Here is a 14,572-nt window from a genome sequence, read left to right as displayed (position 1 = left end):
TCTATCTGGTGGGTTTACGCGCTCTAGTTTTCAAGTATGACCACTAGAGGGCGATATCGGACAAGAAAAAGAAAAAGGGTCCACTGCTGTTTATAGGACTAGAGAAAATAATACATTTGTGGCTATGGATTTAAATCAAAAGGGGAGACTCTAATTCACAGAGCAATTAAAGTGAGCGTTGCTTTCCCCTGAGCTTGTGGGCTGATGGGACCCTTCCTTGAGCCACAGTAACACGTGGGGCCACCCCTGACCTTTCCAGATTTAAAATAAACAGATTAAGAGGGGAGGAGGGGAAATCTTGGTCACCCTGAAATGTGGATGTTTATAGATAATAGGTTTACCAAAAAAAAAAAAAAAAAAAAAAAGGGCATTTTGTAGCTTCCCAGACTTTTACAACATTGATGGGAGTTAATGTTTCGAGAAATGGTATTATGATGATGTCGTATGCTGAATTAATTTTCCATAAATAAAACCATACATTTTCATATTGTTTTTTCTGCCCTATCATGGAGGTGTGTGCTCTCTGTGGAAAAACATTTTCTCCCTTTTTTCTGCTCCCTTTCCTCTCCATGAGCCCCACAGTAAGACAGACCTGGGTTTGAATCTGAACTACGATGCCACTGGTTGTGTGACCTTGGGTTAATGGCGTTACATCTTTGAGGTCAGAGTTGTCAGTTAGAAAATAGGGGGATGAATGACAACGCAGAAGGTCTGTCATGAGATTCAAAGAGAGAACCTGCAGAAAGGTGCCTCACACCAGGTCCTCAATCCATGGTGGCCACCTTCCATGTTCTACCCCCTTTGGCTTGGCAAGAATGAGAAACAGGTACACGTCTTCCTTGGAGCTCCTTCCAGCTTCTTCTTCCAGCCCCTTCTCTCCTCTCTGTTTACATCAGGCACCAAGAGTTCAGTTGTCAAAAGAACAGCTAAGTCTTTGGCAACAGTGAGCCTGTTGCTTTTCCCTGGGGCCACCATCACTGACCCCAAGATCACATTTGAGAAGGTCCCGCCCTGGAGAGAGACCCAGAGGAATGATTTTCAAACAGCAGCCTCTTGGACTGAACACCTCCTTTGTGCTAATGATCGTTACAACTATAATAACATTTCCTGGCACAGATGAGGCCCTGGGCTCTGTGCACCATGTTTCGTATGCAATTTTCCCCCTGAATTCTTAACTACGCACCTCAGAAGCTGGGTGTTTCAGCAGGGTCGTCTTACAGATAAGGAGACCGAGGATCAGAGAATTTAAGTGACTTGGAGATCATGTAGCTGTGAGGTGGCGAAGCCAGAGGCAAACCTAGGTCTGAATCCAGAGCTTACTGTGGAGAAGGAGGCGACTCTATTCCAAGGTGATGTCATAAAAGGGGGGAGGTTGGGGGCAAGGTTGAAAAGAAGGAGAGGACACATGACAGAGAGACTGGAGAAGCTTGATGGTGGCGGTGTCATTAGAACACAGCCCTGAGATTAGGCTGGGTTTCAGCAGGCAGAGCTGAGGAGGGAAGGGGCAGTAGAGGTGAAGGAAGCACCAGGATTTGAGGCAGAGAGGCTGGAAAACACGGGGTTTGTTGTGGGGACATGCGTGTGTCAGGAATACGTCTCCGTAGGGGGTAGAGGCTACCTCTCCTTATTTGCAATTTACAGAGGAGAAAAGCAAGGTCCAGGGGAGGTAAGTAGTTTAGCTGTGGTCCCACAGCTAAGAGGTAGAGCTGGGATTTGAACCGCCCTCTGTCTTGCTCCAGAGCCATTTCAAGGTAGAGCTCACGGGGGTGGGGGGGGGGGGATCTCAAGTCTGTCACCACCTAAGGGGAGGCTTTAGGACCTGAAGCTTCTGGGAGGATTCTAGGTCTGGCAGCCCAACCATGCCTAAAGCAGCTTCCCAGTGTCTCCCCCCACCCCGCTATCGCCCCTCTGAAATGCGTGGGAGCTTGGAGGGGGAGAATAGTGGGGAACAGGACAATTTTCAGATTCTCAGACAATTGCAGCGAGACTATACCTTTGCACCACACCTGCCTTTTTACTCCCTCCTTCCTGGGATCAGGTTACTCTCTTGCATTCTTTCACATTTAATAATCATAGCTTATTAACCGCATGCTGGACCCTGGGATAATAATGAGGCCTGAAGACAGTTTGGAAGCCTGCGGGAGGTCATGTAGCTAGCAAGTGGTGAATGAGGGGTTCAGTCCCAGCCTGAGCCACTCGCCAAGGTGCCGGTCCCCTCTCCTCTGCTTCTCCGACTTCTCACAGTGGCCCCAGAGAGGTCTCTGGGCTCAGGAAGTCTGACCCGCTTGCCAGGGCTCGAGGTTGGTGAGCCAGACTCGGAAGCTGAGCCCAGTCTGTGTCAGCACCTTCAGCTTAGGGCCCACAGCCTTCCCCTTCTTTCACAGACTCTCCGGAGGCCCAAGAAACAGATGTACGAGACAGTGGCTCTCTTTTGCTTGGAAACGTAGGTCCCCCAAAAAGAACTGTGTTGTGAATGTGCACTAAGATGTTTCTGAACTTTTTAATTAATTTATTTATTTTTAAACACTTTATTTATTTATTTGAGAGAGAGAGTGAGCATGAGAGGAAGGAAGGTCAGAGGGAGAAACGTGGGGAGTCCGACATGGGGCTCGATCCCAGGACCCTGGGATCACGACCTGAGCCAAAGGCAGATGCTTAATGGACTGAGCCACCCAGGTGCCCTGAAGTTTTTTTTAAATACTAAAAACAATTTTGTATTTTTGATTTATTTTGAATTATTCTTGACTTTTCACCCACTCGTTAAGTGCCAGTCATTGAAAAGGACTTCTGGCACACCCTCTAGGTAGCAGACGCTGTCCTAGGCACAGGTGTCCTGGTCCCTGTGTCCATGTTGCCAACAGTCTAGTGACACATGCAGGAAAGTAAATAGGTGGTTGTAATATGGGGCTGGGAGGGGGAGAGTTGAGGGTTGTTTTGAGAGATGCTCAAACATGGAGATCGGGGATGGCTTCCTGGAGGAAATAATGTCAAATCTGGAAGGAGGCGACTGGGTGAAGAGGCTTGGGAAGAGTGTTGGAATCTTAAGGAAGAGCAGGGCCAAGCTCAGAGTGGAGAGAGGGAAGGGGGTATAGAGCAGCAGCATCTCACCCGTGGGGCAGGAGCGAGGTTGAGGAGAGCCATGGTGTGTTAGTCACCCAGGGCTGCCATGACAAAGGACCACATGCTGGGAGGCAGAACCTAGGAGGCATCTTATAAGGACGCCAGTCACGCTGGACAAGAGTGTATCCTAATGAAGCCATTTTAACGTAATCACCTTTTTAAAGGCTCTATCTCCAAATACAATCTCATTCTGAGGTACTGGAGGTTGGGGCTTCAACATGTAAATTTAGGGGTGATGGATGCAGTTCGGATCATAACAGACAGGTCCAGCAAGTCCGAGGAGCCGTGTTAAGGAGTACGGACTTTGCCTGAAGGCAGGGGGAGTCATTGCAGAGCCCGAGGCAGAATGATGGTGCTGAGGTTTGCACTTTACAGAGTTCTTATAGCAGCGAGGGTGAAGAGTTGAAGGATGGAGAGGAGTTCAGCAGTGGTTAGAACACCCTCTAAGAGAACCTGGCAGAAGGAGAGACTCTGGAGGTAGAAACCGCAGGATTTGTGATGGGCTTCCCAGGAGGGCAGGACAGGGGCTTGTCACGACGAGCTGGATGTCTGGTTGGGGTCTTTTGGTGCACCATGCAAATCCTTACTGTGCATTTTGGAGGAGAGCCTGACCCAGGAGAGGGGAAGGAGACGAGTCCAGGTTGGGGGGTGTCTGAGTGGAGGCAGGTTTCCAGCTCTGGAAAGAAGTCTGGATTGGAGACGTGGGTTTAGGACTCATTAGCTCTGGATGGTAATTGAAGCCGTGGGAACTGACGAGGGAGGGGTGCTAGCCCTGAGTTTGAATATTCAGAAGCGAGCTGAAACTCTTCTTATTAAAGCCGGAGATATGTGTGCGCGGAATGATGAACACCCCTGCTGATAGGGAGACCTAGTTAATTTTCCTGCATGTTCTCCTGTCTGAGAGCCACGGGGAGCCTGGGGTGAAGAGGGTCTCCTGGGTGTTAGCTCCCTTCCCGAGGCCTGAGGTCATTTCATCAGCTTTTGATACTTAATGAATCACTGGAGTGAGTCAGCCCAGGTACTCCACCCGGGAAGGACACACAAGCAACTCTTTCAGACCGCACAACCTGCCTTGTGGATCAGCGGGGCGGGGCGGGAGAGGGCGCTGCGCCTCTCGGAGCCTGTCCGTGATGTAGGCTTGTCTGTACAGGAACAGGTAATGAATGACACCAAAGAACTACAAGTATTTGCTGGGCTCGAGGATCATGACACATATTTTTGGAGGTAGTAGGTTTTTAGATTTGTCTTTTTTTTTTAAAAAAGATTTTGTTTATTTATGTATTTATTTGTGAGAGAGAGCACTAGAGAGAGAGAGCAAGCACAAGTAGAGGGCAGAGGGAGAAGGAGAAATGGGCTCCCCACCGAGCAGGGAGCCCGAAGTGGGGCTCCATCCCAGGACCCTGGAATCATGTCCAGAGCTAAAGGCAGACGCCTAACCGACTGAGCCACCCAGGCGCCCCTACATTTGTCTTTTTAAGATGTCTTTCCTGACCACTTTTAACATAATAACAGCTGACATGTTATAGAGTCCCCAAGAGATTCCTGACAACGTGCAAAGCATTTGACCTGTGTCGTCTCGGTTCATCCTCGCAGGTGGGCACTGTGGTTATTCCCGTTTTTCTGATGACAGCACAGCTTGGAGAAGGGAAGACGCTTATGCCAGGCTATGCTGTTGGTAATGGAGGGGCCTGGACTCGAACCCTAGCAGCCTGATGGTGAGGCTCCCGCGGTCGATCATTGGGCCACCTGGCTGCCGTGAGCATTGCTTCCTGGAAGCAGGACCTTCGCCTCACCTGTTTCCCTGGCCTCATAGTCAAAACACCTGGGGCCCATCCCCACCGCCCCCACCGGCTGGGGTGTGACATGGGTAGATTGCTGACCTTCCTGCATCTCAGCCTTCCACCTCTCATAAAATAACAGTGCCTACTAGAAGAGGATTTGGGAGTGAGTTTAGTGATAATCCGTAATGACTCGGAAGCACTTAGCTCCATGCTGGGAACATAGGAAGTGCCTGGGGCGGATGGGATTGTCCAAAGATGGCCATATCGATGCTGATACCTTCCCACGGGCTATTTTTCCTATGTGATGGTGACACTCCTTCCCTGACCACTGGGTTTAGAATCCCTCTTCTTGAACCAGCATGTGCCTTGGCCAACAGAGTACAACAGAAAGAACACTGACTTCCGAGGCTAGGTCATTAAGCGTCCACCTGCCTCTCTCATTTAGTTTATCTCAAGACACGGCCCTGCTGTCTGAGTCTTCCCACTCTGGGCACCAACCAGAGTGAGTGAGACAATGGCCCCACCTCAGAGCCGCTGCAAGGATGCCGAGGAGAGCAGAGGCAAACTGTCCCCACTAAGCCCTGACCCGACTGCAGATCTGTGAGCAAAACAAATGTTTTTCTTTTAAGCCTCTATGTTTTGGGGTGGTGTCTTATGCAGATGAGATAATAAGAACACTGCCCAAGAAATGGGTCTTGATGTTCTTACTTCTCCCTGAATTAGTGCACTGTCACTAATTCCAGAAGTAGGCTATAAATCAGGAAGATAATGTCTGGAGGTGGGGTAAATTTGGGTTCTGGAAAATCCCCAAAGTGTGTCAACTCCTATTGGCTGTTTGAGAGTTAACGAGCGGCTATGAAAGCTGATTGGGTCATCAGAGGTGGGAGGGTTTGTACTATGCAAATGAAGGACAAGCAGGATGAAATCCCTGAAGGTGGGGTGGTATGTGGTAAGGTGAGGGTTCTGCTCTCATTTCTCCTTTGTGAGCCTCGTGGGCTTAGGTAATACATCCTTTGGGATATCTTAACCATTCCCCAATGCTCTCATATCAATAATATCATATCAGCCACACCATATGTCTCCAGGATGAGGTAGGACAGGGAGTCCTCACCCCATATTCCAGTTGGGCAAACTGAGGCACAGGGAAGAGAGGTAACAAGATTCAAGGACATACGGCTGCTCAGGGGCAGAGCAAAGAGGGTATACTCTCCTTGCTTTTAGAGCCTAGCTCTTCAGCCTGCGAGCTGTGTAACTTGAGGCAAGCAGATTGGCCTCTCTGTGCCTAAATTTTCCCATCTGTAAAATAGGGTTAAAAACAGTACTCCTTTAGAGGTGCCTGGGTGGCTCAGTCCATTAAGCACCTGACTCTTGATTTTGGCTCAGGCTATGATCTCAGGGTTGGGAGATTGAGCCCCGGGTCAGCCTCCACGCCTGGCATGGAGCTTTCTTAGGATTCTGTGTCTCCCTTCCCTTTGCTCTTCCTTCTCCCCTCCCTCTCTTAAAAAACAAACAAAAACCAAACAAACAAAAAAACTCCTTTAGAGGGCTGTAGGGAGCATTAAATCAGATATTTCGTGTGCAGAGTTTCAGATGCTCCTGGCATATAGGCACAAGGTAGGAAGTGGCTGAGTTGGGGTTTAGATTAGGTGGTCTACCTCCAGACTCCATACTGCTGAGACAAGTCCTGGTAATTCCCATCAGTCCTCCAGAAGGCCAGAGAGCCCTAGCCCAGGTCTCCCACTGTGCCCCAGAGAGCATGATTTTGAGTCTTCCCTGGTCACCCTTCTCTGTTCCCTGTGCCTTGAATCCATGATGCCCTGAACCAAAGGAAGCGCTGTCCCCTCCTCTCGTATTAATGCAGCCCGAGATCACACTGCTCTTTTGGCAGTCTCATCGTACGGTTGACTCATCCCGAGCTGGCAGTCAGAATCCTAAGTGTTCTTACCACATGTGCTAGCATCAGGCTGCACTCTTGCCCAGCTAGGATCGGGGCCATGGGAGATTTTAAAAACCCGACTACAGATTGTGTGGTTTGTTAGCTTTTGCACACTGCTACAGCCAGTCTAAGAAAGAACCCAGATGAGCTCCTCCTCCCTGGGTACTTGGAGACACCCAATACATTTTTAATATACCCTCTTTTTTTTAGTTCGTTTGAGTGGCTTGCTGTTTACTTGCGGCGGAAAAAGCAAGCCGCAGATTGGCTTCTGAGAGGTTTGTGTGTAGGAAGACATGGGGTGTGGCTTGGATGTTGTGGACGAGTGCAGAGAGAGGGGGCTCAGGAAGGTTGTGCCACGTGCCAGCTCTGAGCCCCAACTTTGATTGCCACCTGAACAGGACAGAGTGAGAACAGAGGTTGTGTTCTGGGAGGACACTGGCAGAATTAATCAGGCTTCTAGTACATTGGTTGTTCAAATGGGTTCCGACTTCCCCAAATGTATTGTCACCTAACCCACATTCTTCCAGATCCCACAGGATGAAGTGATATTTTTGTCATGTCTAATTTCTTGCCGAACTACAAACTGGTCTTGTTTGGGCCAGGGATCTGCCTGCCTGTGCCCCGACGGACTGTTGCGAGGGGCAGACTCAGCCGTGCAAACCTGTCTTCAGAGAAGTGGCCGTGGAGGTTGGGCAGACACCCCAAAAATGCTTGTGTGTAAGGCCTAATCACATTAATGTCAGGGTATTTCTTAAGGAAATCCCCCCAAGTTAACTTACAGTTAATTTAATTTATGTCATTTAAAATCCTGAATCAATAAAGCCATGGGTAGAATTACTTTAGCAGGACCCACCTGGTAGTTTCTTCCGGGAATAAGGCTCTGCAGGTCATCTAATGCATCATTGTCTCCTCTTCTGGCTTCAGACAGTCTCTATCCGCTTTAGCATCGGTTCTTAGTAACTTCCACTTGACCGCTCTGTAGGAAACAGTGTTACCTTCACTCTAGGCAAAGGAAGGGGGCTCTTCCCAAGGTGTGGGCAGAGTTAGGGGCTTCCAACCAGGGAAGCTGATGCCTCACCCTGAGCTAGCCAAAGCCAGAAGGTTTATCCCTGCTCCACTGGAATCAGCAGAGGAGGGAGCAGTTCCTGGGGTCAGAAGAAAGTGGTCGCAGTTACAAGGATTGTAGGAGAGGACGCCTGGCAGGACTTTGGCCTTGGATACAGGGAGGCAGCCCACTTGTAAACCCCCCCCCACCCCGCAACAGGGAAGGAGCTGGCAAATTAGTATCTCAGCCTCATTCTCTCCTCTCCCTCAATCTCCTGCCAGTGCCTCAATGGGCGGAATCTAACTGGAAGTCAGGACAAGAGATCCTGTGAAAACAATCCGCACATGCTAGCCTGCTGGGGGCACAAGGAAGAGCCGAAACAGGTGGGAAGTGGACCTGGGAGGGAGAAATGGGAAATGCGCAGCACTTCCTAAACTAGGCACTCGCTGTTTGCCTCCCCAGATTAGCGCTTGTTCTCATTCATTGTTGCTCCTGGGAGATCAGGCCTGTGGTGAGGGCTGTATCTGACTTGGTCTTCGCTCTGTTCCCAGGGCCCACCCCTGGGCCTGGTTTGCTGTGGTGTGCACTAGAGCTTGGGAAACGAGTGGCTGGGTATACTTCTGGTGTCACCGCTCGGGCCGTACAGCTCTGCGAGCAGCGAATGGCCCAGCACACAGCTTGCACACAGAAGGGACTACTGGGGGGACAATCATGGGCACGATTGAGTGAATGGATAAATTGTTAGGGTGGAACACCTTGACAACCCCATGATGGTAAGTTCGTGTCACCATTCAACCCCAAATTCATTAAATTCGGCAAGACCAGTTCCTTTGGCCGAGGCACGGTAGCATACACATTATTATCTCTCATCCCATATCCACACCACCCGGTTCTGGTAGCTTCTTCTCCATTTCCTCAGAAGCAGACCAGGGTTAGTTACCTCAGACTGTTCCTGGGAATTGGCCTTAAATCGGCCAAGGATGGGAAAGGTGTTTCTTCTCCCTCTTTCCACTTTTTCTTTGTCTTTTTTTTTTTTCTTCTTAAGTGTATCAGAGGTAGTATTGTTTGCATTTGAAGAGCTGATACACAGAGAACAGGAGGAGAATTCCAGACTTCACAGGCTACATGGTGATGCTGTTAAAGTTTTGGGCTTTGTCCCTTCATTGCCTGGGTTTGGATCCCAGCGCTGTCACTTCTCAGCTGTGTGACCTGAGGCAAGTTACTTACCTTCTCTGTGCCTCCCATTTCTTAATCTTCAAAATAGAAGGGTTAAATGGGTCAAAGCCTGCAAACACTTAGTACAGTGCCTGTTACATGGAGAACACTCATTAAATATCATCAGGGGTTTGACCATCCGAGCAACTGGAGAAGAAAAAAATTGATGGAATTTGACTTTCTTAAGAGATGGAGAGAAGAGGGCCCCTGGGTGACTCAGTGGGTTAAGCCTCTGCCTTCAGCTCAGATCATGATCTCAGGGTCCTGGGATCAAGTCCTGCATCGGGCTCTCTGCTTGGCAGGAAGCCTGCTTCCTCCTCTCTTTCTCTGCCTGCCTCTCTGCCTACTTGTGATCTCTCTCTGTCAAATAAATAAATAAATTCTTTTAAAAAAAAAAGAGAGAGATGAGAGAAGAATTTCACAATCCTGGTACAAATTGGAATGAACCAGATGTTTCTCAAGGGCTGCTTGTCTCTTCCTTCCCGCTCTGATGTGGGGTAGGTATAGAGGGAAAAGGATCTGAAACTGTTTCCAAAGGGGTTATTCAAAACTAAGCTGTTGTCTTTTTATTTTTTGAGAAAAATCTAAAGACCAGTGACTGTATCTGGTATTCTCTCTTCCTTTTCTGAGAAAGTTCATGAGTTCTTGGCCCCGAATAAGCTTAGTTCTCTACAGCTTCCCACAAGGAAATTAAATTTTCAGGTCCTGCACAGAAGTTTAGTTATCACTAATATGATCATTGGTGCTGTCACTGTAGGAGCAGGGAGGGGGTGGAGGATGGATTTGACAGTGATGAGAAAATATTCCTCCTCCGGCCTCCCCGCTCAGACATACAGGCACACACAGATATACACGCACACACACAGACACACACACAGACACACACACACAAAATGTGACACACTCCCTCAAAGACACACCATTGCCACCACACACATCTCTTCACAGAAGAGGCACTTTCTCAGGGGCAGTTACTATCCTGGATGATTTTTTTAAAAAAACTCAACCTGACCAGCATTTTTGGGATGTTTATTTAGCCAGAGCTAAGCACTGAGGGAGGTGAGGAGAAAGGCATGTTACCAGCATGATTCTGTCCTCGCCCTGCCTTCTAGGAGATTTCAAAGCAATGTACCGGGGGAGACAGAGATACCTCCCAGTGTCTGAGGAAAGGTAGACTGTGACAAGGACTTCTCAGGAGGTTAAGAAATTGCTAACGATTGCTTTCTTCCGGGGCACCTGGGTGGCTCAGTATGTTCAGCATCTGCCTTTGGGGTCCTCGGAGGGAGCCCTGCATCAGGCTCCCTGCTCAGCACGGGGTCTGCTTCTCCCTCTGCCCCTCCTCCTCCTCAAGCTTGCTCTCTCTCAAATAAATAAAGAATCTACAAAAGAAGAAGAAAAAGAAAAAAAAGATTGCTTTCTTTCTTTGACATATTTTTTAATGGGCTTCCGGTGTTTCACATTCTCAGGGCGGTTTTGGTCAACCAGCCGTGTTCTGCATTGGTCTGGATTTGAATATTTGATCTGCTACTTAAAAGCAGTGACACTTTTGAGCCTGATTTCTTAGTCTGTGTACAGGATATCAATATTACCTGTATGTATTAAGATTGTGTTCTGCTGGAAATAACAAAGATTGAATAGCAGTGGCTTAACCAAATAGGAGAGTGTTCTTCTCATGTTAACAAGCAGTTCAGAGGTGGGCAAACCAGTATTGGTGCCATTTCCAAGGGACTCATCAGGGACCCAGGCTCCTTCGGTCTTGCTCCCCAAGCACCCAGAACCACAAGGTGACTGAGAGATGAGTCAGTTGCCTTTGTCCCCCATTTGAAGAACTTTCTGGAGAGTCCCCCTAAGTGACTCCATCTTACACTTCCCTGGCCACAACTATGCCAGGATGACCAACCCTACCTCCAGAAGAAGATGGGATATCAAGTATTTTAACTGCACAGTGTTGCCTCAAACAAAACTGAGGTTCCCTGAGGAAGGAAGAAGGGGAGACCCCGTCAGTATTTTGGAGTTCTGGAGAAGATTCCCTGAGGTAATTCACATCAAACTCGGCCCAATACCTGACATGTGGTAACTGTTGTTATCAGCTGACACTCTCCTCAGTGTCTTCTCTGACAATCCCCTGTGAGACAGCCAATGGAGCCTTGCTCTCCTCACTGTCCCAGGACTCCCTGCACCCAAAACTCAGGCCTCACCACTCAAGCAATCTCAGCCTCTCCAGGAAGTCTTCCCTCACCACTCTGGTCCTCAAAGATACCATCTGCTCTTTTGAAAACCTGTAGCACAGATAGACACTATCACTCAGTTGTCATTTAACATATATTTCATGGCATAACTAAATCTATATTCGCGTGTTTATTTTTCTTCTCAGCTTATAAGGCAGAAATTATATTTTATCCCCACATCAACGCCTCAAAGCTCTCATGACTGGTTATACACATAGTAGGTGCCAATACTGAATAAATTGTAGGGCATACTGAGGTGGCCAGCTTCGGTTCCAGTTGCTGGGAGGGCTGGGATGTGGTATGCCAGGGATTTCTTCACGTGTGTGCAATAATGAATCACGCCTTTGGGGGGCATTTGCTGCTCTGTTGACATTGGTTTTCATGGCTAACATAGCCAAGTTGTGGTCATGTCAATGTGCAATGGGGTCACTCTCCAAAGAAGCAGGGATCACAAGTGAAGTTTAAATGCTATTGGAAATCAAGTCATCAGTTGTTTCATCAATTGAGCTCCTGCTGTGGGCAAACAGCAACACTGAGTATGGACCACTTGTTCCTGTCTCACTTCCCACAACCTCTTCCTATCTTGAGGTAAGATGAGCTCCATTGTGCAGCAACACTCACTTTCTTCAAGCTGTGAATCGCAGGGACTTCCCTGAGTCCATCAATTTCAAAACCATCTCCTAAACGAGACCCAGCCTCTTGCTTTCAAAGGGACCCTTGACAAATAATTAAGAAAGAAGAACATGAAGTAGGACTGTTATGTGTTGGAAAGCCCTATATGTACCTGCCCCCTTTCCAGCCAGCTCATGGCCTGGTTTTTGTGGGTTTCCCGAATGAGCTACCAGTAACCCTCTCTCTTCCTATCCATTGGAAAGGAAAGGATCTGTCTTCAAGCTGATTGCTTTTCATCCCTTAAAGTGAATGAATTTGGCAAATAATTTCTGAGCCTTTGTTGTGTATAAGGTACTGTGCTGGCATGGATAACAAGAACAGATATTAAATCAGTTAAATAACTGATTAGATATTTGATTAGACTGTGCTAGCTAATGGGGATAGCTTTATCGTTTTAAGACTGATAGAGCACTTTCTGTGTCTACGTGCAAACCCCAGGCTTATATATGTTTTCTCCTTGGATCCCTGAGGGTTTATATCCAAACTCTGAAACAGGTGGAAAATGGACTAATTATCTTTTACTTCCCACCACCTCCTGCTTTGTGTTGAAATCCCTGAAGGAGGAGGATAGCTTGGAGATCTAAAACGATGATCTGATATTCTGGGAAGAGACCCCCTTTCAGTTGAGGTGCCCCACGCCAATATGGGGTGGCTTCAGCTGAACATAAGTGGCCATATTTTTAGGTAAAGAGGGCTGTGCCATCTCCCCTATGCCTTGCCTCTGAGTCTCAGGTCTAGTCAATGTGGATGAGATCTCCAAATGCCCCTACTGCCCCATCTGAAAGGGGAGAAGGATGCAGTTAAGAAGCCAGAATCAAGTGCCTACCACGGGGTGACTGGGATGTGACTTGAGGAGACATCGTAACAGAGTCTCCAGTGAGAGGCCAGAGCTGGGGCTCAGGGAGGATACAGCCAAGTCTCAGGATCAACAGAGCCAAGGAGATGCTGAGTCATAGGGAGGACAACCTCCATTTACTGTGCCGCTGTTACATCAGTGGTGGACGCTTCAGAGATGGGTACGACAAGGGGAGAAGCAAACACCCAGGGCCAGAGGGATGCATACCTCAGTAGAGGCCAGCCCGGACATTGGGTGGCACCTGGACCTGCCAAGATGACAGGCATGATCTAGAATAAATGAGCTGCCCATAAGGCCAGAAAAAGGTAAGAAAAAGCCTTGTGGGAATTTAGCTTCACTCCAGAGGAGACGAGAAGAAGGGGAAGGGGAAGACTGTTCAGTTGAATTGAATAAGTTAGCCCCAAAGGGATGGGCTTTGGCCAGAGGAGTGATGGCATTATCTTGCTATGGAAAGAGTAAGAGTGGTTTTTGTTTGTTTGTTTTTGTTTTTTGTTTGTTTGTTTGCCATTTTCAGAAACAGTCATACCATAATTGTGACTTTGAACTTTATACCCACCAGGGGGGTTAGGTCAAAATATTCTCAAGTAGTTTCTTTTATGACCTTCTCTTGGCTTCTATCTCAGTGAGCCTTCTCAAAAGCTGAAGTGCTTGCCAGGACCAAGGTGGGTATTAAACCCATGAATAACGGCTGAGGCTTCGTCTGAAGACTCCATAGTTTCCCTGAGGGGATGCATATTCATATTCATCTTTTAACCAATGGAGAAACCAAAAGATGACTCACCCTTCAGAGTTGAGGGGGAAGTCATGATGCCCTTGACAAGAATCCTTCTGGCTTCTGGATTTTTCTAGGTGAGGTCAAGGCAGCCCTGTGAGGAGCGCATGAGAGAAGGGAGGCAGGAAGGGCTGGGAAGAGAGGCGGTGGCCATTTTGGACAAGGGGCTCATCCTGCCAGAGACCTCATCTCCACACAGAGGCAGGCTTCAGTTCTGAAATGCAGCTCCCAACTGAAACACCCACCTTCAGATTCACACACTCACTCATGGAACTGTCCCTCACCACCACAGCAATGAGCGACCCTGCCCGGAAGCCCTTTCCCCTTCCACAGGCAGGAAGAGGAAGGAATTACGGAAAAACAGAAACAAAAACAAAAACAAAACTGCTCGGTAGAGAGAAGTTGGAGTGGGGGGCAGGGGACAGCTTCATTTCTCCCTTCCTTGGAGTATAAGCAATTCCACCTAATTTCTTTCACACTAAATGAGGTTGCCAAGGAAATCGATGTGGAGCGACCCCCACAGTGTGGGTTTAACTTACAGAAACTCAATATACTCCCTCATAAACCAGATCAGTTAAGAGGTGATTATTCACTTTACAGGCAAATGCTTTGCTTCTGCACTGGATTCCTTTAAGGAGGACTTTCCTAGGGCATCTAAGAATTTGCTTCCAGACCATGAGTATTTGATGGAAGGCAGAGGAAGGAAGAGAAACAAGAGCTCTTGTCTGCTCTACATCCAGGAGGAATGAAGAAAAATGATGAAGGATCTCTGAAATCATGTAAATCAATGGGAAAACAGGATGGATTCCCCAAATTAAATTTATATGCAATTTTGCCTAGCATTATGAAATATTAACTTTTGCAAAAACCTAACATTTGCTACTATATGCTGAACTGAAGAGTTTATTTACATGAATCCTCATGACAACCATAGATGTGGATATTAT

The sequence above is a fragment of the Enhydra lutris genome, unplaced genomic scaffold (genome assembly GCF_002288905.1).
Source record: "Enhydra lutris kenyoni isolate GAN:26980312 unplaced genomic scaffold, ASM228890v2 scaffoldscaffold5, whole genome shotgun sequence".
Lineage (NCBI taxonomy): Eukaryota > Metazoa > Chordata > Mammalia > Carnivora > Mustelidae > Enhydra > Enhydra lutris.
This window is presented reverse-complemented; position numbering follows the sequence as displayed.